At 40.6% G+C, this 26,831-nt stretch overlaps 1 protein-coding gene across 2 annotated transcripts in view; it reads right to left on the bottom strand.

The window, feature by feature from the left end:
* ppp2r3a (protein phosphatase 2, regulatory subunit B'', alpha) overlaps positions 1–16,486 on the bottom strand; it is a 61,056-nt gene extending 44,570 nt beyond the window's left edge. The window contains exon 1 of one of the 2 annotated variants that reach the window (XM_006798739.3): positions 16,271–16,486. The gene's annotated coding sequence lies outside the window, so the exon portion shown is untranslated. Of the gene's footprint in view, positions 1–15,898; positions 16,113–16,270 lie in introns of those variants that run through there. The other variant, XM_006798740.3, reaches the window with a different exon arrangement.
* Between the last annotated feature and the right edge of the window lie 10,345 nt (positions 16,487–26,831).

Genomic DNA, 26,831 nt, shown 5'->3' with positions numbered 1-26,831 from the left:
AGTATAAAAAAGAAAATTATAGAGAATGACAAGTTTTATATATATTTCTTTGTATTCAAATTCATGTAAACAGGAAACAAAGGTATACACTCTACACATTTTCCCTTATACATTAATGGTCTTGAGGTGTAATTTCTCACTACTGGAAATGCCTAGTCACAAACGCACACTTCTGGTCCCTCAGGATTTGGCTCTTTGAGCAACAGTTACAGTGTGACTGTTTTAGCCTTTGAAGTCAGGAGTCAGTAAACCTCTGGGAAACTGGCTTCGATTCTCGCTCAGTCTCCACCCCTCACTTTGCAACTACAGAGAAGCTTTCCAAAAAGCCTCATTATAAAGTCAAGAGGGGAAGTTCTAGTTAAAGTGATCTATTCAAAAAGGCCTTGGGCCTTTGTGTCAAGTTAAGTCCAGAGATTTCATCTTCTTTTAGGAAATACTGGCTCATTTCAAAAGCATCAGTCATTCGTTTCAGTCCATAAAAGCTTCCCGTCATTTCAGCTCTCTTTCTCCCTATGACACACTGCACTGTTTGGGATTAAGACTGGGTTTTAGCAAAATGAGATATTCCGACTGCGAAATAGAGGAAGTCCATCATGCTTAGAGAAACAGAAAGGAAAGGAGAGGTACTCTGACATTTTGAGGGGGAAAAAACGACACATGCAGTTCTTTTTGTCATAGCTACTCAGGTCCTAATGTATTCATATATCCCTTCAGAAACAGCTGCAAATGCTAAAAGGAAAGAAAGAAATGCAGTTTATTTTTCTTTACCTCTAAAGATTGCAAAATTAGAAGGGATGAAAAGAGAACCCACTGGCTAAACAGAGGCAATCTATAATCATTCATCTTGACTAAAAAGGGAAGGTTTTGGATTCCCGGAGACAGTCAACAACAAAGACAGAAGACTTTGCGTGCAAGCCACTATAACATGACTTATGAGAAAAGAGTCTGACAGTGCGCTAGGGTGTGATTAATATGCTCTAAGTTTATGTCACATCCATAGGAGGCTGAGGAAAAGGAGGGCATCCAGAGGGCAGCATTGGCATCCTCAAGTGCTCAGCCTATATATATATATAAGCTGTGATGCCTGAGGGTAAAGTGGTCTGCATTCCACTGATGCAGCTTAAATGATGGATATCTTAGATACCTACACTCAATGTCATGGTCTCTAGTTCTTAACAGCTTGCCTTGCCAGAGGGGGAATCTTAACACTCAACTTCTATCCTCACCTCCTTTGACCCTTCAAACCCATGCAAGCCAGAAAATATACAGTTCGATTCCCATTCTTCTACACATGCAACAGAAACATAGAGCTACAATGGATTTTCCCCATTGCACAGACTGTCAATTCTTTTCTTCAATTATTTAAAAAAAAAAAAAAAAAAGGAAAAATAAGAATATTTTCTTGTTCATCTTGTTTATTTTCTAGTTTGCGTCATATTCACGACGTGTTACACAGCTGGGTACACAAATCAGGATTGAAACTAATAACTGCTCTTGCTGTAAGTTTATCCGTCGATGATTTTCTCGACCAGCAACAATGACTACGGCAAGTTTTAGCTGCTCTGTGTCCTCAGCACTGCATGCAAAATTGATCTCTAGCTGGTAGTTTTTTTTTTTCACCATTAAAATCCACTCTGATGATTTCACAGCATCAAAGACACGCACATTAAATATAAAAACAGTCTGCCTCTGCAGTTATTGTTCACCTGTCTTTTGAAAATTCCGTGTGGGTTTGAAGTGTATTACTGTGAATCGAGGACTATGTATTGGCATGCAAGGTAGCAGGTAGCAAGTCTGCCAAAGGCATTAACCTGGCCTCAAGGCTCCACAGATCCCAATCTGATCGAGGATCCTGGATGTGCTGGAGAAAGTCTGATCAAAGATATGCTACATCCTAGTGCCAGACACCGCTGGGCCCCCCAGACGACTTGTGTACAGACTCCAGTGGGTTTGACTAGTTAGGCTGCAGTTTTAATGTTGTCTCTGGGCTTAATTAATTGTCCTTGTAAGTGGTAAATGCACTGGTTCTTATATAGCTCTTTTCTACTCTGAGTACTCAAAGCACTTTCGCAACTTGCCTCATTCACCCATTCACACACATTTATACTATGGATTAGAAACACATACAAATTCACCCAGATAGTTTTGAGTAATCTTACAAAAATTCAACATACAACACTGAGAAAACACCTTCAACCTGCAGAGCAAAAGAAATTCCCTTTTCAACTGAAAATGATGATCTGAAAGTTGATGGAGACGAGCCGGAAAATGAGAAGGCTGTATCGTCTGTTTCGACTGTTTCTGCGCTCCGACCCCTAACAATAAAGTTCAGCTTTCATTTGTTTGGCTGTATTTATATATGCATGCGTGTGCTTAAACATACACTGTCTGAACTCCAGGGCATGTGAACCCAAACTGTACGAATTATGTGAAGAAGCCTGAATTTTCAACGTCGAAACTATTTTTAAGCATCTTTACAGTTTACATTATGATGAGTCGTCTTGTATGAGTACAGTGCATGAGAGTGAAAGTAGGAACTTTCTTTCTTTGTGTATTTGTGTGTTTTGGCCTTGAACTATGGGAATGAGTTTATCAACAACAACAACAACGACGCAATCCAAGCCCTCCCTGAGGAAATGAATGTTAAAAGCCGCTCTGGTTCCCATGAGCGCTCTGCCCACGCATACTGTCACTAGATTGTGTTGGTTTCTATTGTGAAACTCTATACAATGTTGCTACAAATAAACCCATATATCACTGCTTAATCACAACGTTACCATGAAGAAATTGCAGAGTAATTACACACACGGGCCACATCAATGTAGTCAACATGCACTTCAGTGTTTCTGAGATGAACGCTTCAGAACTCAGTCTTTAATTAGGTTGCAATGAGAAAGTAGAGACTGGGAAAGCCAGTACATGGGGTTGTATTATTATTCTAATTGTAGGTCATTTTAATGTTTAGTATGTATGCATGCCACACTCTCTGTGACTTATAAACATACTTTTGCGATCTAGTTTTACAAATTACCACAGTGGGTCTGTGCACTAAACTAAAAGGCACTCAACATGACTGATCAAGAACAGAGCCATTTTATGTGCACACTATTGCATAAAACAAGTACGGCTAAAACTATATCTAGATGTTTTCAATCAAGAAGCTTTTGCTAATTAACCACAAACACAAAACCTTTGCTAGCCTTAAAGAACTATTTCGCTGCAGCCATGCTGGCATGAAAAATTGGTAAACACAGGTGTTACTAATGACATAAATGTAGGATCTGTTCCATTTAGGTACAAAACACTGCTAATGTGATTAGTAACATCTGTCTTTACCTATAATTTCATGCTGTGAAATAGGTCTATTGTTCCTAAAAGATCAGTGTGCACATTTGTACAACATTAAAAGCCTCTGTAAATGCCAGTAATTCCCTTTATTAATGGCTACAAACAGCTGCGAGGGACAGCAAGCTTTTAGTGCCACAAAACGTGGCAGAAATATTTAAAATTAGGGTAAATTAGAGCCCTCGCTTTGGATTAGTATTTAATACCAGGTGATACACTGACAGGTTGATAACAACAGAGAAAACACTTAGTGTACATTACTGCTGTAACCTTCATGCTCCATGAATATTGTGAGCACATATAAATTAATTATCAACATGCGAAAAAGAAAGTTTTCATATGCTTCTCTACACCTCTGCTGCTTCTACGGGAATTAAAAGGGTAAGTGGGATCCAGAAAAACGTCATCAGCAATACAGATTTGGCGTTTTGCTGGTCTGAAGCATTCATGTGTGTGTTAACACAATGTCACACTCTTCCCAGGAGTCACAGGAAGTTTACGCCAAGGTCAGTCTGTGCAATGCTCAAAGAAACTGATCAAGAACTACATCTTAGACTCTACAGGCCTGAGTTCACATGTTAAATGTAAAAGCTAATGACAGTGCTTACAGAAAAAGCTTGAATAACTATGGTTTGATTGGAAGGAACAGATGACCATTAAAATAGAGATGTTTGGCCATGATGCAAAGTGCCATGTTTGGTGAAAACCAAACACAGCATATCGGCATAAAAACCTCATACCAATCAACAACTGACTGTTTGTTTTGCAGCCACGGTACTTGAGCATCTTGCAGTCATTGAGTCAATCATGAATTTCTCTGTAAACCAAAGTATTCTAGAATAAAATGTGAAGGCATCTGTCTGACAGCTTAAAAGCTTTGTCCAAACCGGGTCATAACAGGCCAGGAAATCTACAAAAGACTGGCTGAAAAAGAAAATAATCAAGGTGTTGCAACAGCCCAGTCAAAGTCCAGACCTCAGCCTGACTGAAATGCTGTAATGGGACCTTAAGAGAGCCGTGTATAAACGAATGCCCACTGTAAGGAATGAAGCAGTGCTGTAAAGACGAGTGGGCCAAAATTCCTTGACAATGATGTGAGAAACTGATAAAGTCAGGTCTTGTGTGGAAAAAGCTCAGTTAGACATCTCCAGTGGTTATCTTCCAAATAACAGACGTGGATACAAAATCTTCCCTTTGTGTTAATATGCCTCCCCTATGAGTCAGCAAGCAAACACTAAGCAAAGAGGGAGTTTGCAAAACTCTCTGTTGCACATTGCAGCTGGGACTGGATATATTACAAGCTGTACTGTTAACTGTGCAAAGAGTGACAATGGCTGACTACAGATAAAAGGGTGATCTGCTTGAATTTGGCTTCCACATCATGCGTCCTAAAAAGAAAAAAAAAAAAGAAAGAACAAAGCCAATGAAGCTACAAAGAAATCAAAAAAAATGAAAGAAAGATGGGCAGCAAAGAAAGATTGTGCAGGCTGTACGTTGAGTGTGCAGGTGATACAGCCACAGCTGCAGATGTACAACAAGCTTTGATTCACTGCAGTTCAAACACATAGCAGAAGAATCACCTCACTGATGAAAGAGTGCCAGTGATATCAAACTACCACATCTTGGCTCTCCCAGGCATGGTGCACACACACACGCACACACACACAGAAATTATAAACAGAGAGTTCTTAGAGAAAAAAAAGTGAGAGCATGGAGATATTTACACCAGCATTAAGAGAATGGGTGCAGGTATGTGCAGCAGTTCTTACATCCCCTACTGTACATGGACAAGTATTGTATAGACATACACACATACCATTATTCAGCTTGGATCAAAGACAGTGACTGTAAGGTCTCTGCTGTTTATCTCCCTAAGGGGATTGTGCCTAGACAGATGAGAAGTCAAAAGGAAGAAGATATGGGGTGAATTTTTTTTTTAAAAAAATGGACTAACAGTGTACAGTCAGAAAACACATGATGGAGATGTGGGAGACAGAATAAAAAAGCAGGAGGAAGCACAGAAAGAGGGGAAACAGACAGAATGAGAGCAAAAGAGTGAGAGAGCAAAGGGCGTAGCAGACATGGTTACTCATATAAAATTAGTCGAAATCAGTTAAACTTGTGTGTCCTCTTTCCTTTTATCTGTTAAGTCTGCTTCAAGACCAGTAAACCAACTAGAAAAATGGGAGTGACAAGGTATCATCCAGCTGCCAAGAGAATTTTAAGTAGACCGTAAGGCTAAAATGCCTCATTCCCAACAGATGGACTTCAGCGAATAAACAGGCTCCCTGAATGTAAAAAAGGACAGTTAAAAGGAAAAACCAAGCTGAGATTGTGTTTTATTGTCGGTAAATGTCGCTCATTATTTCAGGCAAAAAGGTTTAAGAATCAAAGAAACACCAGGGCATATTTCCAGCCACACTTACAGAAGCAAGCAACGACAGGTGTGACCCATCTCAGAGTTTTTTGTAATAGTCTGAAAGGCAAAAATCACAAGAAATTTCGGGGCTTTTGCAAAACGGAGCCTTACCGCGCTACCCATCACACCAAACCCATCTCATTTTTAAAATGAATCCACTTAAAGTCAGAAAAATATTTTCCACCACTGGTAAGATTTTATCCAAATTGTAGCTCTGCTTAACAGAGTCGGGGAAGCGCTTCTGGTGGCTTTCCAATACATTAGAAAGAAAGAGGAAGACGGAAAACAAAAAAAAAGGATTTGAGGATTTTGTGGGTCTCAGCTCCCAGCACGACACAGCTCTAACTATCAGTTGAAGTTGCTCTCATCTGTCTGGTGTCTGTGCAAGTCTGTCTCACAGTGGGGATGCAGCACTGTCTGTAGCCATGGAAACCACAAGGATGTAGCTCTGACAGTCATAGCACTATTATACAGATGCCCCCCTCCCTCCAACCACGTACGCACACTCACAAGGAAAATCCAATGATCAAAGTAACAGCGAAGTCACATTTTGTGTCCTTGAGAGTCTGCTGCGACTTTGCCGCTTTACTTGTTGTATTAAAAGAAACTTTAGAACCATATTTGTTTTGGATGACAGGATGATGTCTCGTGCTTCTGCTGCAGCTCTGCTTCATATTGATGCAAGTACTGAGTCCTCCGCTGCTGGCAAAGAAGCAACTCCACAAGGGTTGTTCAAGTTCAACGAGTAGCTCAAGGGCATCTTGACCTGTTTACTTTATGGCTGTTTACTCTGCTCACCCAGCCTTCCCCTTTTCTAAAACCAGCTCACTTTTAGTTATGTACCCACAGCAACAGCTACAGCCACCCAACCTTAAAAACTTCTCCCCGGGAACTCCAGCCAAGAAAAATGAGCCACAGAGGTAATAACCTTCTACCTCACGGAGCAGAAATGCTGTGGCAACACAGTTCTGTTAGTAGCAAACAAACCATTTTGTACAACATACTGTATAAGAGTCAATCAGTCAAATTAAAATAGCTACAGGGTTTTATGAAGGTGGGAAAATGATTTGGTTAAGAGTCAGTCGGTTGCTCAGAGGACAATAAGAGCAGTGAAAACGACAGGGAAGACAGAAGTGTGAGAAGTGAGACAGAAAGGAAGAAAAGGAGGCACCAAATTAAGTGCTGAAGTTGCAAAGAGGTGGTCAGAGTAGATAGCGGGCATAGAAAGGCCAGGAAATGAGTGGTACACTTTAAGCAACAAATGTGATGTATGGCTTACATAAATGAGTCACTATTAGCTTTTTTGTATTGTGAAATAAGACGGAAAAGATGATGCTATAGTTGAATTATATATACGCAAAAATTCCAGCAGATGGAAATTATGCAAGCGCTGTCTAGAAATGAAGGTTTACCCTTTCCTCACAGAAACGCAGCTGCTGCAAATCATGTCACGTAAAATATTCTCTAAATGCCATAAAATCAGCAGATCTACATGAGTTTATCTAATGTTTGCTAAAGATTACTTTGTTGTGAAGCTGTTTCACACACACACACACACACACACACACACACTTAAAGCCACTAGTGGTCAGACTGGCAGGCAGGAAAGAAGCTTGAATGCGCTGGGATTTGACCAGTTTATCGTATACAGGCTGCCAAAAATCCACCACACACACACGTACACTAAAACACATACCACTGCTTCATCCAACCACAACCTCAAAGTGTGTGTGCCTGTACATGTCTGTCTATGCGCTCCTACTGTATATGCGACCCCGTACTTATGTGTGTATGCAGGCCTGGATATCTATATTTACTGTGTGTGTCTCTGACTGAGTGACTGTGCTGGCATCCTAAGTGTCTATGTACGGGAGTGGAGCGTTAGAGACACACTATAAACAATATAGGGACTCCCTTGGCTTGTGTTTACTGACCGGGATAAAGGCTGTCATTCCTCTCTCAGCACCAACCTACTTCCGCCTCCGTACAACTAGAAAGAGGGAGAGGTGCACTTAAGCCTTGGCAATGTCAGAGCAATCTTATCTTGCCAATAAAGCTTCTTGAATGGATTTAGATTAAACTGAGCGGAAAAAACAAGAGCGGGCACTGGTGCATTTGGGTCGTCTCTTCCTCAGAAAGACTGCCACCCTTCTCCTCCTCCCCTTCTTCTCTTCCAAACTTGCATGTTAATGTACTTACAGCTTGCAGGACCTTAACTCTGTCCCGAGACACAGGCTGGCATAATAAACAAGAGCCTGAAATAATCTCTCCCCCTAGTTCCCTGGCGGTATTTTAGTGGGGAAGCAAATTCCCAATGGTGGATCGAATTATTTACCCACATTTCTGTCTTTCCAATTCCCTCACCCTGTGAGTTTTTCTGGCAGCCTTTCCTTAACGTCTCTGTGCTTCTCTTTCTAACTCGCCATTTCTCCATTTTTTCCCTCTTGTCTTTGTCCATCTGTGGTAGCCAGTGAGACGCATGGTCTACCCACACTGACCAGTTAAACACCCCTTTGCCTCTGTCACTTAGTCAGCCTGTCTGCTATACAGCTCAGGGTACTGCAGGCCAAGCCATCGCACTGAATGAAGGGGCAAAGGTGCACAAAGTCTCCTCATGATGTCACGGCCGCGGATGTGCCTCATGACATTTTGACAGTCTTTTCCTGCTCTGTCTTGTTTACCTTCCAAGACTGTTATTTCAACAAATTTACACCTCGAATGAGTGCAACCACTCTATAAACTCAAAACAATTCTCATAAATGCACCTTAATGCAGCACAGGCTTCAATTGTTTCCACTGTGAGAGAACCTAAAAGAGGGGAGGTAATGAAAAGAGCAGGAGAATCAAAACAAGCATAAAAAGCTGCAATAAAATATTTTTAGCCTCAAACCCATTCATGTCTGGAACTAGGGCCAAGAAGAACCACACCACCATGACTATGAATGGTCCTGTTAGTCTCTCTCTTTTACTTTCTCGCTTGGCAAGTGCCCTGCCACTGGAGGAATGCCTGGTTTGTATTCAGATGTGCATGTAAATGCACGTATGTGTGACAGTGCGTAGAGTCTGGACAAAGAGCTCCAGTGTGGACAACAGGACACAATCAACCACTCAATGGATAGCCATTAACTCATCACACACAAACGCACACAAACGCACACACAAATTCCAGAGTTCACAGATGAGAAGCAGCGACATTCAGAACCAACCAGCCAATGAGCACGAGCGCGCTTTACTGCGGCTACAATGGAGCCAGTCAATGGGGCTGTAGAGGGATTGTGGGAGATCTCCGAATTACCGTGTCAGGATCTTCATCACTTTCTCACTAATCTTCATCCTCTCTCCCTCAACCTCTTTTTATTTTGTCCTACTTCCTTTTTCCCAGGGTGGATCTCTCAGTGGTTAAAGGTAGCTAGGAGAGGCCACTGGGCACAGTCCACCTCCCACTCGCTTGTGTATGAATCACTCCATTGTGGCTGTGCTCTATTCCGAACGCTGTTGTTTTCAATTTTAGAACTCTTCTGTTTGGCCTTATTTTGACAACCACATGCTAATTATGTTTTTGTTTTTATTGTTGTTCCCTGTTTGAACAGTCATAAGAAACAGGTAAATAATGCATATCACCATGTGTATCGCAAGATTGACCAAGTTAAAAAGGATTTAAATCGATTTGCATGCATATAGGACTTTTTTTTAGTCACACAAAAGTTTACCGAGTATTGTTATCAACTTTGTAATTATACTGTTGTCTAATTATAACGACCACTGTCATGGAAACACTACACCATAACACAAACCTGCCAGTAGCCAGAATAACCCTACCTTTACCCCTTTGATTGCAATCTCCTCAGTTGCTTCTATCTGGATTTCTCTTTCCTCATTTCTCTGAGTTGCTAGCTTTCAGACATCAAGCCATAAAATAATTGTATGCCTTCCAAAAAAAAACCCAGAAAAACAATTAACTATTAGGACGGCACTTGAGCACCTGAAGGCAAAAGGCTGTGGTTACTAAACTGAGTAACTTCAGCTTATTGACATGCAGCTTCCCCAAAACACCCACACCCACTTCTCACTATCACACTCACACTTTCCCTGTCATGTCTTAATTTTTAGCAGCCGGCAGTGTTACACGGAATATGAGACGACCACCCACCTACCCACACACACACTAGACACATGTTTCTGGGAAATGTGAATGAATGTGTCACAAAAAAAGGCCATGAAGACACTCAATACAATACGGCCTTGTGCTACAATGATGAGTTACACAGCTTTGTGTGTGCACGTGGGTGTGTGTGCTTGCACAACCAAGGGCAGGCAAGTGCATGTGGGTGCAGAGAGCTACATAAATCACACTCTGAATCAATTAGAAAGCATAAATGTGAGAAGGCCAACAGCAGTCGGTGTCCTGGTACTCGGTTTAATGTTGGCTTGACTACAGACACACCACACCCTCACCATCCCACCACGTGCGCGCACACACACTCACACACACATCCAGACTCAAAGCCAGACACAAACACTCAGAGAGTTTGGGTGTGGATGTGATGTAACTGATAATTTTGCATGAAAGTAATCCAAAAATGAAATGTGATTAACATTTTCATGCCACTGGATTCTTTCTCCTCTTTATATGGCTTAAAAACTGTGATTCGCACACAGCAGCTGTCTGACAGAGAGCTGAACACTGGATGAGGATCTCGTTTTTAAAAAAGTTTTTGCGTGCCTATGTTAGTTCAAACACAGTTTTCTTTTGTATTTCTTTCCTGTTACATAACCAACTAGACTCCTATTATATACCATCTTGCATGTTTGTGAGGATTTAGCATTCACAAAGTCACCAAACAAATGCATTTACTGAGTGTATGTTGTTAAGAGAACAGTGTCTACTATTGGAGGTAATTTCACTATTTAACAATACAAAACACTAATTAAAAAGAGATGTAGGTTTACAGAATTCTGCATGAGAAGAAACAACAAAAGTGAAAAACTGCAATGTGCAATATACATTTTTTATGTCCATCAGTGTTACTGTTACTTTTTAAAAAATATGCTTTAACGTGTTGTATTTTCACAAAGTTATAAAAAACAGATTAAAGAACAGGCGCGTCCTGATTCTGCCCCCAGGGTCTCCACCCAGTTGGACTCACCTCAGTCAGGAGGCAACCTGGAGAATAAATCCCTAGGGTGGTTTGGGAATAACTCTGACTCAAACCCCACACCCTGTCCATGGATAGATGGATGAATGCACGGATGGATGGGTTATAGAACCAGTGGTCAAAACAGAGTCAAAAGACTGACTCACTTCTACTTTGTCTTTTTAAAACACAGGATACAAAGGCTTCCCCAAACTGCAGGAGCACCTTTATTTAGACCTTTCTGATTACTAAATGCCTTGAGCTACTCGAACTCCACAATCTTACTTTGCAGCAGAGGCCTCCAAATCCTAATTCAGTTAAATCTTGATGAAATTAGTAAGGTTAGTTTCTCAGAGCTCTAAAATCTCCCTCTTGAGCTGAAAGAGGCAAAAATAGCACTAGAGTAATAGCACAAGAACAGCGCATGACACCCAATGAAGGTTTAATGGACATTCCCTCTGAATGCATTGTTAAAAAAGTCAAATGAAAAGAAAGCTTTTTAAAAAAACAAAACAAAACACACACACATATAGGTAATATAACACCCCACTCACATCCCACACCTCTGAAAATAAATAATCCTAAAATCCAATCTAGCCCCGGAGACAAGTTTAATCAAATAAAGTTGCATATTTTTATATAGCGCAAATCCCCAAATGCAAATCTGAGTTTTCAACAAATTTCAAAAATAGCACCTTCCATCCTCAGCTTGGATAATGACGAGTTCCTCAAAAATCCTCTCTAACAATGGAAAAAAACAAGGTACTGTAAAAAATAATAATAATTGCATCGCTCCTAAAGCACAGACATAATCAATGAAAGTAGAGGAATTCACACAATTAGTAGTCATATTTGTGGCTTTTCAGACATATGGAATATTAGCATCATATATAAACATCATATGCTCACATCAAACTCTCTTTGTCAAATTCCCACAGGTGATTTATATTCAGAGTTAATTTGTTATTTGTTGCCTTTGCCTTGGTAACAAGAGATGTTGTACTTAATACCTAAAACACCTATAAATAGACCAAACATGAACAAGAATCAAACAGGACAGTGTGAGTCTGCAGTTTGTGACTCAGCCCACTGAGCCAAGCTACATCTGTCTGTGTGAACCCACCACAACCACATTCATTACTAAATTACATCAGGACACTCCCAAAGTACTCCAATGGGGATATTGTTGCTAGGCACTTACTGTCCTTCTACGCCTATGTGAGAACTGGACGAAAACCAGATTAATATCACACACACTTAGTAGTGCACACAAAAATACATACACACACACGGGCAAAGATCCACACACACAGGCACCTGCGAAAAGACACACATCTGTGAGGGGAGAAATCACATAAATACAGTTCCAAACTCTCTCTCGCCTATCCGCCCACCGTTCCACTCAAAGTAGGTGATCAACTTACCGAGAAGTTAAAAGAATTAATAGTTAGAATAATAACAAACCAATCTCCTTTGCAATATGCAGGTGAAAGAAAAGGAAAGGAAGGGACGAAGACTGTATTCACTTGAATAATCATCAAATGTACACTTTCAAATGATGGATTAAGATAGAATAGGACAGGAAATCTCAGCTTCTCAGTATCAAGAACTGTAACACTTTGGAATCATTTAATATAAAAGGAAACAACCGTCGCTAATCAGTGAAGAGAGAAGAACCCAAACTGCTCGGCCTCTCTCACGCTCTCACACTTACTTTATACTAGTGGTGAATATATGTAGAGCCTGCGATGCAGTTTACTCTGATGCCATACCTGTGCAGGCTTTGACGCTAACATATAGCTACATTTCTAGGGAGGTACATGTCAGGTTATAGTGCAGGGTTTCAAAAGGGTCTGCGGTTACAAAGTACCTGTTGTATATACAGTATAATTCCCCTGTTAAGTGTGAATGTACTAATTATCCTCCTGTGGGTTGAGACTCAGACACACTATTTGAAAAGTATTTGACCACACCTCTTAATCTTCCAATGTTGGTGTTTTCAGGCCCATTGCCTCAGTAGTATAAAATCATAAATGTCTTTACAAACATTTGTGAAAGAAGGGCCATTCTAAAGAGATTGCATGAAATTTCTTCCCTCCGAGATATTTTATGATCAACAATAAGCGGTATTACAAGGTGGAAGTGATTAGAAGCCTGATCAACTTAATCACAAAGTGGCAGCCCATGTAAAGTTGCAGAGCAGGTTCAGAGTGAGTGGTGTGGCATATAGTGTCTAAAAGTCATTAAATCACTGCTGACCCAACAACTGCAGAGCTCCAAATCTCCGGGTTTTCAAGACCAAACAGCTCATGTACATGTAATGTGTAGGTGGCCCAGTTCTTTTGTGCATGTAGTGTAAGTTTACCCATTGATTCAGGCCGTGAGCTAACTTAACATCACATTTCACAAGGGGAAAGCATTGCTCAGCCCACTGGTGACAAGAAGCTGGCTCTAAAAATGAACTCAACAATTATTTGAAATGAATGAAAAACATTGTTTATTAAATCAACAAAGTGATGCGTTGTTGCAGTCCCAGTTAGACCTAAATTAATACACTGGTCTGTCACAGATATATAGTATTGATGTATATGCTGTCCAATGCATGCTGATATAAAAACTGTTTGTGAACCTTTTCAACAAAAGAAGATGCAGGAAAAGACACTAGAAGTCTCAGTCTCAGTCGTTGTGTCCTTGGGGAAGACACTTCACCTACCGCCTACTGGTGATGGCCAGAAGGGCCGATGGCGCGATATGGCAGCCTCGCTTCTGTCAGTCTGCCCCAGGGCAGCTGTGGCTACAACTGTAGCTTGCCTCCACCAGTGTGTGAATGTGAAAGTGAATGAATAGTGGAATTGTAAAGCGCTTTGGGTGCCTAGAAAAGCACTATATAAATCCAATCCATTATCATTATTAAGTCATTTACGTTATTGCACAATGTTTCCAGTCTGCACAGCTTCACAATCTCAGTGTGTACAGCTGCTAATTAGTATGACAAAGAAACTACTGTAAAGTAATAGAATGACTCCACAATTTTCTCTCTCACATATAACTATAACAACGTGCATGCATGTTTCAAAGGTACATCAGCCAATGTGTCGATAAACTTTAACTCCCTAAAAAATAGTCAGGCTGTTCTTTTCTGAAACAGATCAAGTATCAGATGAGAACAATTCATATTTAAAATAAAAAATATCAATGTCCTTTCTGAATTTGCTAGTTCCCGGTCTGCTTAGTTACAGTTATGCCCACTAAATTTGAACACAAAAGGAATCTCGTGCATATACTGCACATTTTTTTTGCCAAACGTTATGAGTCCAACATTGCTGTGCGGTTCTGTTTTGAATTTACTGCGGACGGCTAGTGTTTCTTCACCTTAACTTACTAAATCATTAAAGGAGTTTCGAAATCAGCTTGAGCATAGAAAGGAAAAGCTGAATTTGTGCCTCCTTTCCATTCACAACACACACAAAAAACAGGAAATCTTTACATTTGAAAAGCCAAGCCCTGAGACTCTTAATGAGTCAATTACTTACTGAATACAATAACTTAAATTAAAAAGATATACATGAAAAACAAATATTTTACGTCTGTCACTGATGATTAGAACAAGATAAGTGTGTGAAAATGTGACAAGGTCTGGTGATGCAACACACATACACACACACAAACATCCACATTCCCAAGAGTTCAAGCAGAGCAGTCTTTGTGGCCTTTAAAGAGTCAGTGTGTCCAGCCAGGCTCGAGTTACGGCAGACAAGATCCTCTCATTCCTTCTCCCTCTCTCTTTCTCTCTCTAACACACACACACACACACAGACACAAACACAAATTCTTACATCCATCATCTTACATACACATCCAGTGAACAGGCCAGGGAGCCACAAGAAAGAATTGGTTTGTTGCTCCCCTCTCTGACTCATTCCTACCACTCTCCACTCTACAATAAAAGGAATAGCTATACAACTGACAGGCTATATGTCAAGCCCTGGACTGTGTTGATTGCTTATATGGTCCCATCAGAAATCCCTATGAGCATCTCCATGCTCATAGGGAGCTTCATCCCTATGAGCATGGAGATGCTCATAGGGATGAAGAAATAATAATTTTCAAAGCCTGGAATAAGGAATATAACAATAAAAGCTTTTCTGTTGCAACTAATGGACTTTTATATCTAAGCTGTTCACTTCCAGCAATAATTTGAATCAGTATTTTGATAAACACCTATAGAACTACTTAGAAAACAAGATAATACAATTACACACGTGTGCATAGCCAGGACTGAAATCAAATGGTGAAGTAGATGCAAGGAGATGACGCATGTACTGCAAAGCATCAATGAGAAAAAACACACTCTGACAATGTCACAGGTGGGAAAGTGCTATTTGTGGGTTTTTAAAATAAAGTGTCTTTCAGGGGTGTAAGCTACAGCGGGCTTCAAAGGGCACAAAACTCAAAGAACTGAGGTCATTACGGGTCATCACTAAAAGAAAAGGCAGGAATTATAACAGAAGATGCCTCTCATAGTGTGTGTGCTTATGTGCATGTGTGTGTGTGTCACATCTATTCTAGGAGAATACCGGGGGAGAGACCCTGTGACTGACCCCCACCTCACAGGATATGACAGGATATCGCCGCAGTGGCACGGACACACAAACATATATGCGCACAAACAAACACATTATGGGAGTGTCGTTTCCATATTGGAGACACATTATAGTAATAAACAGCAATTTTTGGTTAAAAAATGTTTCACGCGTGTATTGCCGCGTGGAAGGTGCTATAGGAGTAAACATTTATTTAACAATTATCCACTGTGCACTCAGAAAAAAGGCATTTTACATAAATCCTTGAATTAGTCGTTCTCTGTGAGGCTCTTGGACTCCCAACGTGGGGGAAATCGTTTATAGTACCCAGAGCATCATAAATACAATCAAAATAACTTACAGAATTGCTTTTAAATCCAGAAGTTAAGTTCACTTACGCCACAAAGTCAAGTTACCTGGGCGCTTCAGCAGCTTTCCCGCAAGGTTTCACTCACAGCTTCCGTGCTGTTTGCAGCGGGCAGGTTCAAAGATCCGCTACAATCTGCGCGTCCAATCTCCAAACTTCCTTTCACACGACTGGAGGATCCCCCCACTGAAGTGAAAGGGCACTTGTGCGAATTTGCACGGACCATTACGCGCGCGCAAAGACAAATACCCCAATAAACACGCCCCAGTTATGAAAAACCCCGCAGCTGATGGTACAGGCGACCCCCTCCCCTCCGCCCCCCCTCACCACCCTTACAATGCAGCGGGGACGGCGGTAATCGCACGGTAAAGTTTTCCAAACAGGGACAAGGGAAAGCGCTCATTCTGACCGCATCGCTTACCTTCGTCTCCCCTCCTTAACTCCTTCAGCCGTTTCCAAACTCTGTCACGACAAGGCTCGACGCAGACTGCGAAACCGAACAGCCGCTTTTCGGGTAGCCGGGGAAGAGCGGAGAAAGCATACGGAGGTTTACTTCAACACGCAGAGGCTCCGTGTGTGTGACAGAGAGGGATTGTGTGTATGCGTGTGTGAACGCTCATGGAGAGAATGAGCAGAGAGAAGAGAGCCGGGGGAACTTAGGGGGGAGTTCCCGTGAACATACCGGCGGGGCGGGGGCTCCGGCAGAGTGACGGCTGGCTTACGTTTGCAGCTCTTTAGCAGCCTGGATAGGATATTAGTAACCCAGGTTACCAGCGTTCAAAAGTAACCAGGATACGTGTATTTACCCAAGTATACGCAGTATTCATGCATCTGCTTTTGACGTGGGCTGTTTTACGTGGTATTTATTTTTCTTCTGTATTTTTTCACCTTTCTGCATATCTAATGTGCATCTATAGTTAAAACATGTGAGATTACAAATTATTATTATAATACCCATTTTTAATCAGGGCTGAAACCACACTGTATTTTTATGATCAATATGCTGATGAGGTTTCTTAGCTGATTAATGCTTTGGGCTAGCACAGGAAAGTCAAACATAAGCCCAGAGGGCTAGAATGAGCCAGGCAACGATTCCAATTCGGTCCACTGGACAGCTTTAGAAAATGCGAGGGAGTGCATAGATTTTTAACTTTTAAACAAAGTAATTAACTAACACATAAACAATTAAATAACAGGTAAATTCTGTGTTTTTCCACTATTACAGTGAGACTGCAGTTTTTTTGTTTTTTGTTTCATTAAGGATATTATCTGTGAATTAATGAGAACTTTATAGTTTATAATTACAGGTCAGTCATTACAGTGTCATTTTGCACATTTATTATATAGTTTCACTGGTCTGGCCCACATAATTTCAGAGTTGGCCCCTATATGTGGCCCACAATTTTAAATGAGTTTGACATCACTGGTCTAGCATATAAAATTTCAAGATACATTTAATAACGCATTAGGCTGGGTAGGGTTTCAAGTCAATACCCCACTTGTTAGACATAATATGACAATATTAGTGCCTACATTCTATGAAAAAACAGTTTCCTTAAGATGTTTTTAACCTATTGAACAGACCAAGATAGACATTAGAATGAAGTGTAGAGTCGCCACACAAGAAATTAGCCCCACCCACCTTTCTTTTTACAAATAGGAGTCTAAATTCCCAGGCTTGCAGTCACAGAGGGCGACTTCACAGTGAATCCACAAAGAATTATAATCATATACTAGATTTAAAGATCCCTTTCTCTTTGTTATCCCTCACAAGTGCAGGGAAGGTAGTTTTTCCATTTTACAATATATCGGCATTATTTGTGTGTATGAGCTCTAATGTGGAGCCTTTAGGGCCCCTTTTCATGAATAATTTGGGGAAAGTGTTGTTCAGCCTGAGTCTAAATGTATAAGAATGTTTTTTCTGTGGGCCTCTTTTAATAATACATTTCATTATGAATAATTCATAAGTGATAAAACTGAAATATAGTGTTTACATAAGGCAGCAGGTATTAACCACACAGTTAATTTGGTGAAGTGCAAGATTAATATGCTCAAAATCTGTGTTTCTATGGAGACCAGGTAGTCGGCTTCGGTGACGAACTGCAGATTATGACACAATTCGAGTTTATAAATGCAGACAAGAAGATTTTTTTTAGTTAGTCAGATGGCTGGCAGTAACACCCATGCAGAAAATTTAAGTGGAGAACTCTCCCCACAGCCCTTCCACTTCTCCTTGTTTTTTTTTATAACAAGTGACCCTTCCCCCAGCTCCACATATAAAAACCTCTATTAGAGCCACATGGTCAAAGCAGCTGATGGGACTTCAGTGTCCTCCATTGCTGTTAAAAGAGCTGATAAGGCTGCAGACGCTAGTTGATAGTGGAAACCACAATTTTAGCTCATTTAGATGACTCAAAGGGGCAAAAATAGCAGTAATAGGATGTATTCTGTGGTTTTGCTGCTGAAGGTGTGAAGTTATGCTAGTGAGACCTGCTGATGGACAAACTGGTTTAAAGGAGCTCAGCTTTTTGCATACACACACAAAAACACACGCTCACACCTAAGATCTCCCAACAAGTCCTACTGGAATGTGTCTCCTGTAACAACATCAGCTATCACAAGGTTTGCATCACATGACAAGTGGAGCCACTTTGTGTGTCCATGTGTGCGTACAGCTATATATTTCCGAGTCTTTGTGTGTGTGACAGCACCTTGTTTGGCCAACAGGATACTCTCACTCAATTAGTGAAGGAGCCAGTCCAGAATTACAGCAGGAGAAGAACAGCCAGAGAGACAACAGTAAGTCACTTAAACGTGTCAGGAAACTTGGGCAGTAAGTCCCTGATAAAAGAATAGAGCAGAATGTAGCTTTAGCGGCAGACTATGTTTTTTTTTAATGCTTTTTATTTTGTTTACTGTGTTTGGAAATCTGGGTAAACAAATATTTTCTGCTCCGTGAGCAACAAAAAATAATATGAAATATAAAAATCTCAATTCACCCAAATTACAAATAAGAAAAAGAGTAGGAAACAGCTTTTTAGCAGTATATGCAGTGCTATACAAAAGCTTCTATTTATTGAGAAATAGGTACGGCAGGGTTTTTTTTTACACATATCAAAAATGGAGATGCAGGATAAAAGCAAAAAAAATGAATTTGTACAAATCTAATGAGGTTGAATGTTATTATTTGGTATGTCCACATTTAACTCTTACTCAGCTTTCTTGTCATTTCTTTAAGAAGTCTTCAGGAAAAGTTCTCCAGGCTTCTTGAATGACATTCAAAGCTCTTCTTTGGATGTTGGCTGCCTTTTGTTCTGTTCTCTGTCAAGATGATCTCATACTGTTTCAGTAATGTGGAGGCCAGTCAGTGACTGATGGTGTTCCATTATGTGTTCTTCTAGCCAGGTATGCTTTTACTGCATTGGCAGTGTGTTTGAATTAGGCTGCTGACAATCAGATTCTTTCTAGAAGATATTTCATGGTGGATCGAAAGCTGATGGTACTTGTTTTTGTTCATAATTCCACCAATTTCGACAAGATCTCCAACACCACTGGCTAGAATGCAGCCCCAAATCAGGACAGCGCCTTCACCATGTTTTACAGATGTTGAACATGTTGGGCTGGATGTTGCCCAGAGTATTGGCATCCCTGAGACTCACTTTAATTAAAAAAAATTCCAAATTGGATTCATCACTCCATAAGACGTCATGCTACTGATTTTCAGTCCATTTCTTGTGTAATTTCTATAGTTTGCATGTGCAGACTATTCTCTGTTTTCCATTTTTTGAAAATTTATTGCAGCTATATTCCTGTTTTGCACTTTAAATGTTAGAGATAATTAGTGAAGGGGCCAATGGATTTGTGATAAATGAAATCATACCCATACTGTATTTCCCTGTGACTGAATGATCTGAAATGTTTGCAACGGATGAATGTGTTGCAGTTGCACTAAAAGTGTCTGAGGCATATGTGTTGCTTCAGTGATTTATAAAACTACTTTGTAAAAAAGATATTTTCTCAGGATTTGTGCATCTGTTTCATGTAGTTTGGATGCATTTACTTCAGCACCACTCCTTACCACTAAAACGAGAAAGAAATAGATGGCTATAATTTATTTAATCTTATCATGTTTTCAACAATGGATCCAAAAGGGTTTGGGTACAGGGCATCAAAATGTTGCATGCCATCTCTCACACATGAAGGAATCTATTTTGTATGAGTGCATGTAACTTGACCATTTAGGCCTTTACCCACTTTGAAGTCTTGTGTTCTCCATGAAATTCACTCAACTCATTCTCAGAGTGGTTGCCTTCGCCTTGAAGATAGAATAACACCTTGACTAAGAAAAGAGAAAAAAATACGTTTCATCCTTGTGAGAGCTGCAACACACATCTAAAAAAGAGTCAGGAGGGAGAGGTGTAGAGGGATAAAAAGTAGAGGCAATGAGGGTGTTGACACATCCTGACAAAATGGAACAGGGAGTGTCACTCAGCACCTCATACACCAGCATAGATAAACTACAAATACGTGCTGCACATGAGAACTTTGCCTTAAGGACAAGACACCTGGATCTGAGCTTCTGCTGAAAGCAACAGATGCCAGAAATACAGCGTCACATATAAAGCCAGGGACAGTGGGGTCACCCCGGCACATACATGTTACGTTCAGCTATTAATCATTATTACCAAGGAGAGTTTGGGAAAAAAAAAGATATTGTAGATATTTTACTCTGTGAGCCTACCTGTCTCCATATTACTTCTGGCCGTGTGTGTGTGTGTGTCCTTATTATCAGCAAGCTTGCCAAACTCTCGGTCTCAGTTTGGGTCTTGTCTCCACGGGGAAAAATTAGTAAAAAGGGAAGAGTTTTATTAGAGCGTTACAAGATACCAGTTGTCTAAACTGGCTCCCTGCTCTCGACCCAGACACCCCCTTCCTGTCTTTTAAGGCAGGCTCCTCAGCTTGTGTGCAGACGTTCTGCAGCTTCTCAACATGTCAGGGTCTTTAGCTGCAGCTCCTGTTTCCAAATGTTCTCATCCTCGTATGTTAATTTGCTAATAGATTCCCCACAAGCCGCAACCGCAGACCTATGTGCCGATAAAAAGGCAATCGCTCACATATTTAATACCCGCACGCTGAAGGTGACCCCGGCCATATGTCTGGTTATCTGCAGGTTTATCTATGTATCTCCTCTGGTTGCTGCCTGCTGCATCACTCGCACCCTCTCACCACAACAACAGCTGCCTCTTGTCAACATCGCTCGGCAGCAGCTGAGAACGAGGGGAGGAGTGCAAAACCGCATTTAACAGCCTTGATTCTGGCTAAAGGGAACGCAAGGCAGGGAGTGGGTGTGGGGGTTTCTTTAACAGAACATCAGGATCCCATTTAGACCAGAGACAGGCTCGTGGGAGTCTGATGGGGCGTTGGCTGGATATGGCAGGGAGGAAGTGGGAGGTCATGTGTGTGCTCATGTTGATCTGCATGTTCTAATGGTTGTTTAATCATAGATGCTATGTTAATCCCTGCTGCCTTGTTGCTCTGCTGTATTGTCTCTAATGTGGTTGCTTATATTCACCGCTGTTTCCATCAAAGAGCCATGCTGAGGTGGTTTGTTTGGTTACACAGCTGCATTTCTCCTCTACATAACAGTACAGGGCTGTCCACGTGCAGGCCTAGGTTAAAGGTCAGGGCTGAGCCATGCAGTTGCCCACATCAGTGTGACACTTGACCCTTGACTCATCTCTGCCCAGGACAGCTGCCAGCCTGATGCTTTTTCCAAACTGTGGGAAGCATAAATCGAGGAAACTGATGTGCTGTCTCCTGCTGACTGCAGTGGAAGGACTATACCATCTGCCTTCTTTGGTCCAAGATCCCCAGGAGACCAGGGGAAAACTTGAGTCTGACAGGAACAAGAAATGAGCTGGCTATTAATGGGTGGAAAGACTTGCTTGAAAATGAAAGGAGGGGGTCTGAGAAAAAAAAACAAAAAACGATGAGTAATCATAAACTAGTGTGAGTATCTAATCTCTTTTCCTCCAATTTAATAAATCAACAAATGCCTACCTGGCAGGGATCAGATGAACAATCATTTACAGTTTACTAAGATTTTAATTAAATCCTTAGTTCATAATTTTTGTGTGGCAGTACATTAAACTATGACTAAGACATAAGTGAGGTAAGAAATTAGTAAGGCAAAATTTTATTTTCATACAAAAATTACTTATGTTTGTTAACTTGTCAATGTGTTTTAAATACCTTTATATATGTGTTTGGATCTTGTTAAAGTATATAAGCATATGAAGAAAAAGGTTTACACAGTTTGTGAAAAACTTACTATTTTCGTAGCAGTTCACAAAGTAAGTAGCACCCAAATACTGCTTATCAAATGCATTTATTTCAGGGATCAACAGCAAGTGTGTGAACATATCTATTAAAGCAGACGTTTTTGCAGTTTACTGGTCTGGAGCATTCAGGTTGTGTGGTAGAGCAGGCCGTCTATGAAGGTAGGCAGTAGTTCTTGAGCAACATATCAAACCCTGACTTATCTCTGATGTGTCTGTTGTGTGTTCATGTTAGATAAAGGTACTTAGGTATAGGTAAAAGTACTATATAAATGTGTGTTTGATTGGTAGAATGACTAAAAAGTTTGAGTAGAGAGGTTCTGTATAAGTGACAATCTACTACAATGCCACAGTCTTCCCAGCAAATTCATCCTAAGGTTGTAAGAGCTACTTCTCCGACTCTCCAGGGCTCAGTTAGCAAGTTCATGGCAATACAATTAGAAAAAGACTAAATACATATGGCTTGTTTGGAAGAGTTGCCAGAAGAAATCCTCTTCTCTCTAAGCAGATACCAGTTGCACAGTTTAGGTTTGCAAAGTTGCATTTGAGCAAACCCCAAGACTTCTGAAAGAATATCCTTTGGACAGACAAGACCAAGTGTTTGACAAGATGTTCTGCCATAAAGCATAGCACCATGAGTGGCAGAAACCAAACAGCATGTCAGCACAAACACCTCACACCAACTGTCAGGCACGGTGGTGGAGGGGTGATGATTTATTTTTCAGTCAAAGGACCTGTGCACCTTGCAGTCCTTGAGTTGACCATGAACGTCTCCAAATACCAAAATATTCTAGAGTCAAATGTGAGTCCTTTTGTCTGACGTTTAATGCTTAGTCCATGTTGGGTCATGCAACATAACGGTGATCCCAAGCACACCAGCAAATCTACAAAGGAATGGCCTAAAATGATTCAAGTTGTTGCAATGGGCTCTGCCAGTCAAAACCTCAACCTAACAGCAATGCTGTAGTAGGACCTTAAAACAAATAAATAAATGCCAGCAAACCTCAATGAACTGAAGCAACGCTGTAAAAAAGAGTGGTCAAAATTCCTCCACTGATATAGTACAATACAAAAAACTTCAAGTTATACACTCTCTAAAGGTGGTTCTGATATCTATCTATCTGCAGCAGGGATTGCAGCTGTTCTAAATATACTCTAAAGCTACAACAATAATACCCAAGTAGCAGAACATGTCAAAGACCACGCTACTGCTTCATGTAGCTGAAAACCCAGATAAACCCAATTTCAAGTCATGTGCCGATAAGAGCAGAAGCACAGCAACAGATGAATAATTATAATAAGTGATTGAAATGATTCCAGCATTTCATCACCAGCAGAGCAAAATAGTCAGTTATTCAGCCAATTAAGAACACTGTGAACTGTACTTAAACGCCTAATGTCAACGACAGCATGCCACCCAACAAAAACACGAGCCTGCTGTTTCTGTTGCCATTCTTTCTGATATGACGCCTTGCTTTGGGGAAGACATCATAACAACAGATTGTTGTTTGTCATTTCAGAAATAGTCTGTGTTGCAACTGAAGCATCACGACCACCAACTGGCCCCATGACATTCCTAAATACCATACAATGACATTGCATGTAAGTGTGTTTGCCCAGTCACACACTTCATTGTCTCCTTATGTGAGATAATTGAAATTAAAAAGTATGGAAAGTTTTTTGATGACAAATTAAAATGGGTTACTGTCTAAATATTTTTGAAGTTGTTCAACATCATTTCCTTTAAACTGCTTATAAACGTTTCCACTCGTGGCAGGTTACCCTGTTTGGAAATCCTCAGTTCTTATCGATCCATCCAAATTTCAGCTTTCATAGCAGATGATCTGACTTATCTTAGCAGAAAGAGCACAGGTGTCAACAATGACAGTTTCTCAGATACATGGAATTCAGTTTTCATTCACTGTAATATTTGTTTGTCTCAAGAGAAACTGAAATACACTCCACCCGAGTTCAATGTGAAAAGAGCTATATTCAGAGAAATTTTGGTGTATTCCCTTGCTATCAATGAACGATACGATACGATACGATACGATACGATACGATACGATACGATACGATACGATACGATACGATTCGATGCGATGTGATGCGATGCGATGCGATGCGATGCGATGCGACACGATGCGATACGACACGATGCGATACGACACGATGCGATACGACACGATGCGATTCGACACGATGTGATTCGACACGATGCGATACTTTATTGCCCGCTTGGGAAAATTTCTCATGGACTCAAGTGCTTTCACAGAAGGTGTTTATTTATATTTTTTACCTGGATTCTGATGGGCGTTGTATGTTTTACTCATTACTGCAATGCACACATGCACACTCACACAGAAACAGTTTTCAAATCCTACATATGTGCGTCCATTCACTTGTGTCATCCGGATCTCCTCAGCGTCACTGCTGAACTGTTTCTCTTTCTGGCATATCAAAGGGACAACATTCCTGATTTCAAACACACAGCCACATCCTGTAAATTACCTTTGCAGGAGTGCTTAAGCCTCTTTTGAATCATGAAAGAAAACAAAAGTAGTGAAGTTAAAAATATCCTGTTCAAGATGATGCATGCATCTCTGCTTCAGACAGACTCAAAATCACTGCCTGCTCACTTTCTTAATATGAGTTTCAAGAACCTGTAGCAGATTGCTTCAAAAACATCTCTGTTTTAAAACACAACTTGTTAAACAAAGCAATTAAATTTTAACTCCTACACTTTAAGTATATTAGATCCAGCGCTCAAGTACCATAATTTCTACACATATCTAAAGGCAATGTCAGACGCAGACTGAGCAATGAGGCGGCATTGCCTGAAATGGAAAACCTCAATTTCTGCCTCGTGCATTTAGTCTTGTTATATGACCATAAGTGTAATTCCAGTCAGTGACATGAGAGAGGGGCCCTCTCTCTGCCCTCCATACCACAGACTGGTGGGAGACGCCAAGCCAACACATAGGAGGGAGGAAGGGGGCAGTAAAAGGGAATTTTAATGTACACGCTTTATACCACACACGTTTGTGTGCACGCACACACACACACACGCACACACACACACACACACAAAAGTGCATATGTCACACATACAATTTAAGCCTTCTGCTGACAGTCTCATTCAGAGGGATTTTTGAAAAGTAAGCAAGCGTGGCATCTGTGTCTGGCTTAAGTGATCTTTTGAGTGTGAAACACTGACACCGCAGGATTTAGGATGTCAAGATGACTGCAAAAAAAAGTGCATCACAAGTAACAGTAGAAGCATTTACACTTAACTAGGTGCAAAGGTATCAAATTACCATGATGTCCAAAAAAATATATATGCAACTGATTTTGCTGTATAATCTGCTTTCTGCTGCTCATCCATATATTTGGCGTGATGGTTCAACGAAATCTGCATTAAAAGCATCACATTTTGTGCTCTGGCTATACCTTCCGTTAGGCAGGCTTGTAAAGCACAGATGAAGCGGTTTGCATAAGGTAGTGATTTCATTATGCACCAGTTGCTCAAATTATCATTTGGAACAAAAACATGAGTACAATGTGTACAATGTGAGAAAGAGGTCATAATTAGCACTGTAGAATGAAAATATGCTGAGGCAATAAAACCACAACCTGTCGTTTTCTCACTTTGTTCCGACAGCGTGTTAATTAATGAGCTTTGGAGGAACAAGCAGGCTGATCTGCTGTGTCCCTGTTTACTAATCAGCTTTTCTGTATCACCTCCTGCAGCCACCTTGCCAACCCCACACTGGTCCTCCAAGAGACTAAGCTGACACGGTCAGGTGGTCTTGCTACTATGTTTTGGAAAATCAGCTCAGCGCAGAGGTCAGATCCTCATCATCATGATGTTTGTTTACATTCTCACACCGGGCCACCAGGGACAGACAGTGGCCATTTAAAATTAAACCATGGGAAGAGACAGAGTTATATAGCACAGAAAGAGAAAGTGAGACAGGAGAAGACGCTTTCCCCAATCTGCAATGAAGTCTGCGAGTTTCCTGAAGACAAGCATTTAGTTCTTTTTGCTATTTTCTCTTTTCGGTTTCCGTCTAGTTGGTTTGATTAGGCCTAAAATAAAGAAGCAATTCATATAATACCATTCTGTTTGTCATCCTTTAAAATGTGATTCCCAAATCTGCCCACACTAATCTAATGTCTAATGGACTGCAGCTCCATTGTGCCTCTCGGTGGTTACAAACATGTAATACAACTTACACACGCATACAGCTGTTAAAAAAAAACCCATCCCACTTCCCAGATGCCCATTCGTTGCTGTTTTCACCCAGCTTTCAAAATAAAAGCCCTAATCCAGTCATGCGAATCGCGTAATAAAAATACTGTGATACTTTATTTTTACTAGGCTAAATTTTACCTCAATGTATTTTGTTTTGTTTTGTTGTTGTTGTTTTTTTAGTTTATTTGTTTTATTTTTCATACGACCTGCCTGCATATGACCAGATGAAGCCACGGCTATTTCACGTTTTCCCATTTCCAAGGTTATGTGACTAAAATAGATTTATTCAAAACGTTTTATTTTTAAAAGAAACGTCACTTTCAAAATGTAGGTTTATTTTGAAGATTTCCAGCGGAAGTGCTTAATTGCCCACGTATTCTAGTGCCAGT

The sequence above is a fragment of the Neolamprologus brichardi genome, chromosome 19 (assembly GCF_056152115.1).
Source record: "Neolamprologus brichardi isolate AB-2024 chromosome 19, ASM5615211v1, whole genome shotgun sequence".
Lineage (NCBI taxonomy): Eukaryota > Metazoa > Chordata > Actinopteri > Cichliformes > Cichlidae > Neolamprologus > Neolamprologus brichardi.
Note: the sequence above shows the minus strand (reverse complement) of the source record. Positions and strands in the feature narration are given on the sequence as shown.